General features: G+C 39.3%; 1 non-coding gene across 1 annotated transcript; it reads right to left on the bottom strand.

The window, feature by feature from the left end:
• Positions 1-5,884: 5,884 nt before the first annotated feature.
• Positions 5,885-5,953, bottom strand: LOC148039328 (small nucleolar RNA SNORD36). Its single transcript, XR_015690459.1, has one exon. It is a non-coding gene; the product is annotated as a small nucleolar RNA SNORD36 (small nucleolar RNA).
• Between the last annotated feature and the right edge of the window lie 298 nt (positions 5,954-6,251).

Here is a 6,251-nt window from a genome sequence, read left to right on the forward strand (position 1 = left end):
GCTTAATGGGGCATGCCCAAGCCTTATGTGTATAGTCATTAATGAAGGTAATGAAATACTTTGTGCCACCTAATGACTTGTAGGGCATGGAACCACATATATTTGAATGAACAAGAGCCAAAGAATCACCCGTGCATGTCATACCAAACTTTATATGCGTATTGCATGTCTGCCTATGTCATACCAAACTTTATATGCATATTACATGTCTACCTACCATATAAACAATGATCACAAGACTCAAAGCACTTATAATCAAGGGGCAAAAGATATTGCAAAAACGGATAAACATTTTCATTCCTTTCGAGGACATATGCCCAAGGTGACGATGCCAAAGAGATACATGTGGAATTCCATCCACTGCCAAAACATGATCAACTGACCTAGATATAAGCAAGGAGTAGAGAGTATTGAACTTAGCACTATGTACAACGACAAGGTTCCTACAGGTAATCTTCCATGAGAAATCATCAAAAGAAACTAATAACCTACAGCATCATCCAAAGTATTAACAGAGATAAGACTCTTTATGAGAGCCAATACATGATGTATATCGTAAAGAGTAAACATGTTACCTGAACCAAACCAACATCACCAATACCAATGATCTCTAATGCTAGGTCATTACCCAAACGAATAGATCTACTCATAGTGTTATAGGAGTGAAACCACTCTCTATGAGAGGTCACATGAAATGAAGCCCCTCTATTATCCAACATTGAGTATACCCTGACAAAGCATCAATTAGCTATGAAATATCAAGAGAAGAAGCTCCAAGTATGAAATCATCATCAGAATTAAATTGTGTGATATTAATCTCTTCAATCTTAACACTAGACTTGCTAGGGACAATGCCCCGATCGTCATTTTTGTCTTGTACTTTAGCCTTGCTCCCTTCCTTATGCTTGTCCTCATGCATTTTATGGCAATGTGGCTAAATATGTCCCACTTTTCCACAATAATGACAAGTCAATGAGTACTTATGGCCACAAGACTTATTGCGAGATTGTCCATATGAATGAGAATAAGACTATTGAGAGTCTCTCCCCCACAGTGGTCATTATCACTCCTACCATTATTGCCTCTAACTATCACAGCATGAGAGGTGCAGGAAACACCGACATTCTTTTTTCTTGTTAAACTCTTTATTCAAGAGTGCACCCTCTACATCTTGTAACTTCAGCCCATTAGTAGGTATGTTTACACACATAGTAGTATAAAATGTGTCCCATGATTTAGATAGTGTAACCAAGAGGAACAAAGGGGAAAGATTACCCTTGAATTTAATCTCCTATGAAGACAAGTGGCTAAGAATAGAATGAAACTCATTTAAGTGGGCAGACATGGAAGTGCCCTCCTTCATGCAAAGATCCATGAGTTGCTTGAGCCAATACATCTAAAAAGCATAGACATTGTGAATCTCATCCCATAAGTCCCATGTAGACTATCCATCAAAGACAACATTATAGAAAACTTGCTTAGAGAGGAATAAAATGATGGTGGACTTACATAGCTCATCCAATTTAGCCCAATCCTCTGCATCAAATGTTCAGGCTTGACATCCTCATGTTTCAAATGCTTTATCTACTTTTTTGCACTAAAACTTACTAGATTTGGACCTTCCAATAGCTATAGTTGGTGCCATCCAATTTGTCAATATTAAAGATAGCATTATCATTGGAACCACTAATGAAGGAAATTCGGTATGGCAGCCTCTATACTATGCCAAACTCCCTTCTGCCACAAAGTGAATGAGGTAAGGGCACCACCTAGTCATGGAAGAGCAGACTAGGATGCTATGCAAGAGGGAGAGAAGCTTGTGAGGGATAAGAGAGGAAAACTGAGAGAGAGAGAGAGAGAGAGAGAGAGAGAGAGAGAGAGAGAGAGAGAGAGAGAGAGAGAGAGAACTACAAAAGATAGATGAATCAATAAAACTTAAGAGGGCACAAGAGATGGAGGACCCTCAAGACATAACCAATATACACAATATGGACACCAATAGCATGGGCTTATTACACTGTAGAGCATGCATAAGCTATAGTAAGGGAATGAATTGCATAAGCTCATGAGAGAGCCATATCTCCCAACTCGTAGCTCAAAAAAATTATAAACAAATACTAGCCAAAACTTCAGCTCACACACTACAACTTTCATGTTGAAAAGTCTTTTTGGATCGGAGTGGAAGTATTTTTAAAAAATCTTACAAAATCATGTGCCTGATTTTTCTTCCACTAATGCTTCCAAGAAGGGTCCCATTTGTTTGAATTATCATAAGGCTCCAAAGCCTCATGACATTATGAGCATCACATGCCCTTTGGATGGCTCCAAATCCATTTCATGTCTTTTCTTTTCACATTACACATTTTCCCTTCACCTTCCTCCATTGCTCTTTACTCTTCACCCCCCTTTGGTAAACCGGTCCATGAAATATTTCCGTCCAATGATTTCTTGGATTTTCCAAGAGGTTTTTCCTACCCTCTTCTTTATTTCAAACCTCCAAATGTACAAAAAATCAACAAAGTGTTAGAAAAATATTTATTTGTGATTTTCTCGGATCATATAGCCCTCCCCAACCTGGCTAGAGGTATTTATGCCTCTAGACACTCTTTGGTATCTTGAGCTGACCCCACCCTGATGTTATAGGGTTTCAAGCACCATCCATTTACCCTGGTCTTGTGCACTTTTCCCTCAATGTCTTGAAGTTTGTAGGAGCCATTGTTGAAATTTTTTGTGACCCAAAACGGTCCCTCCCACCGGTAGAGAAACTTGCCATCCTTTCTTTTATCAAAGCGATTGTCATATCGAAGCACTAAAGATCCCTCCTTGATGTTTTTATCTGTTAGCTTCTTGTTGAACTTTTCTCTATGCTTCTCAGCTTCCTAGGAGTAATGGTTGATGGCTTCTTCACAATCTAATTGTAGCCTCTCTAGGTCCAATAATCTTTGATGTAACTTCTCCTTTTGAGAGCTTACCATGCCACCTAATACCCGAAGGCTAGCTAATTTCACCTCAATAGGCAAAAGAGCCTCTTTCCATAAACTAGATGAAAAGGTGTGAGCCCTAACATGGTTTTGAAGGAGGTTTTGTAAGCCCATAGAGCTCCACTAAGGTGCTTGTCCCAATCCCAGAGCCTTGAATGTACCTGTTTGTTGATGATTTTACAAATCATTCCATTTACCTTTTCCACCAATCCATTGCATTGAGGGTAGTAAGGGATAGAGTGTCGTCGTTGAATATTTAGCTTTTGCATGAGTTCACCCACCACATTAGCTCTAAACCGTGGTCCTCTATCTGATAGTATTTCAAGAGGGGTACCAAACCTACAACAAATGTGGTCAAAGATGAATTTACTCACTTCCTTAGTAGTGATTCTTCTAGTTGGCATAGCCTCGGCCCATCTAGTCTTGTAATCTACCCCCATGATAATATACTCTTTTCCTGATGGAGTGCGTGGTAGAGGCCCTATGGCATCAATTTCCCACTTCTCAAAGGGTCCATAGACCTTGATTGGGGTTTGGGGTTCTGCTATGAGCCATCGTGGTCCTGATTTCTAGCATTCTTCACATGTTTGACACCAATATTTGACATCTCGGTGTAGACTAGGCCAAGTAAAGCCGGCTTGTAGAACCTTTCTACTTGTGATGTCGTGTGCAAAGTGGCCTCCACACACATCATCATGGAAAGCTTTTAAGATTTCTTCAATTTCCCATTTTGAAGGCACTTTCCTAAGCACACCATCCTTACCAAGACAATACAAACTATCATTTACCATGTGATATCTTGTAGCCTTCCGAGCTAGCCACTGTCTTTCTCCCTTAGTCAGATGTTTGGGAGCTTCTCCTTGCTCTAAGAGGTGTAGAATATCTTCTAAGTCTTCCTTGCCTTGCTGAAGTGGGGGTTTGATAGCCACTGCTCCCACCATTGACTCATTCAGCTTTGATGATGCTAGATGGTCTGCATCCTTGTTCTGGTCTCTTGGCACATGATGTACTTGTGCCTCCCTAAATCTTCTCATAAGAGATTTGGCCTCTCTCATTTTACTAGAGAGGTTTTTATTTTTTCATGCCCATGTACCTTGCATCTGCCTTACCAATATCATGGAGTCTCCAAAAGCATTCAACCTCTCGATTGAATTACTAAGACACCAACAAAGACCATGAATTAAAGCTTGATATTCTGCCTCATTGTTAGAGTGGACACCTTCCAAGATGATTCCTTCACCATAGATTTTCTCTCCTAAAAAGGAGAGAAAACAACAATGCTGCAGCTACCTTATCCTTAGTTCTCTTGTATGCACCATCAAAGTAGAGACTATAAGCATCTACAAGAGTCTTTATGGATGTGGATGGTGGAAGGTCCTTTCTTTTCACCCTGAGATTTTTCTCATAGCACCTGTTTGTCAAAATATCAACCAGGCATGCTCGAGTTGTTTTTTCAACCTGCATTGTATAATCAAACTCTTGAAGTCGGACCACCCACTTTGCTATTTTTTCCAGAGATTTCCATATGTTGTAGTGCATAGGGAAACATATCCTCCACAATGATGATCACAAACGTCTTTGGAAGCAAATATGGAAGAAATTTGGCTACTGCAAACATGAGGGCCAATACTAGTTGTTCCATGGAGGTGTAAGCCTTCTCTAAGGCTTTCATGAGGTGGCTGGCAAAATACACATGCCTCATGAAGAATTTTTTGGATCTTTTTGTAGGAGAGCAGTACCAATGGCTTCTTCTCCCACGCTGGAGCCCCGAGAGGAACACCAAGGAAAAGGGAATTCTCTTGCAAGAAAATCTATCTTGTAACATCAACAAGCTTGTTTATCATGTTTCATATGATCACAATGAAGAAAAGAACATTAGGCACAACAAATCTTCATGCAGCATCATGTAGATCTCCCACGGTTTTAATAGAATCAACCATATTCTTCAATATCTTCATAAAATCCATCAATAGAACAAAGAAAGCAAAATAATACACCATCTTTGAATGGAAATACATCACATAGTATTCATCTTCAATATCTTCATAGTCTTCTCTCTCAATCTTTCATATACAATCACTTTGTTTCAGTAAAATTGGCTATCTCTGACTCTCTCTCTCTCTCTCCATCAATAATACATCATATCCTCACTACAATCTCTCAAAAATCACTCTCAATAATAACTCTTAGGTCGTGGATACCCCTCCCAAGAGGTATGTCTGATATGAAGAGTCACCAGAGCCACTACAGTGTCCTTTCATAGCTCACTACTGTCACTTCACTCTAGTCTTCACTTGAGTCTTCAGCAGCTACTTCTTCGACTTCTTTCAGCTCTTTTGCACTTGTATTCACCTCTTTCCAAGGCTAGAAAACTTTCCCAAAGTCACACATACATTCCACAGAACACTTACAGAAGCATACAGAACAGTACCAGAACAGCTACAGTACAGAACAGAACAGAAACAGAACAGAAGCTCTACAGAAGACCTACAGAAGGTTACAGAAGGTCATCAAAACCTCATAACTTACTCTCAAACCATTCCAAACTCTTACAAACCATTCAATAAACTTTCACAAGATCTCAATCTTCATCAATCAATACTCCATCCCTCCTTACAGAAGACAATCAGAACAAAACAGACCAAAACAGAAGGTATACAGAACCATTCAGAACCTATCAGAACATCACAGAACCACCAATAAACATCATGAACTTCCAAAACACAATCATTATCATCCAAAACACTCTCAAACCTCTTCCAAATCAATCAATCATCTCATAAAATCAACCATTCAACTCTCAAAAACAACAAAAATCAGCCAAAAAAACAAGTCATTTCAACACTCAACATATCCCCACACTTAATAAGGAAGCGTCCTCGCGACCCAGGAAAAAGGGAATACAAGTTCAGTTAAAAAGCTCAACTTTGATCGTCAATATCTTCTCAAAAATAATCCATCCACCACGACCCCAACTTATAACCTGTTTCTGATAGAAAAATACAAAGAAAGGAAAACTCTTTATACATTAACACCTCTTATCAAACTAAAAATCACAACAAATTTGTAAAGGATATAAAAGTTTGCTTCTTCGTCATCTGCATCAGCTTCAATTCTCCATCCACGACCCCATCACCACAAATCTCCAAAGCGTAGCTCGTACACGAAATCCAATAGGAAACCACCACGGTCGTTTGACATAAATAAACTCACAACACAAACACTAATATACAACACAACCATCTGAATGACTCCTTCAAAAAGAGAGTT

Source organism: Lygodium microphyllum, chromosome 3, assembly GCF_053477565.2.
Source record: "Lygodium microphyllum isolate KBCC chromosome 3, Lygodium_microphyllum_v1.1.10, whole genome shotgun sequence".
In the NCBI taxonomy this organism is placed as follows: Eukaryota; Viridiplantae; Streptophyta; class Polypodiopsida; order Schizaeales; family Lygodiaceae; genus Lygodium; species Lygodium microphyllum.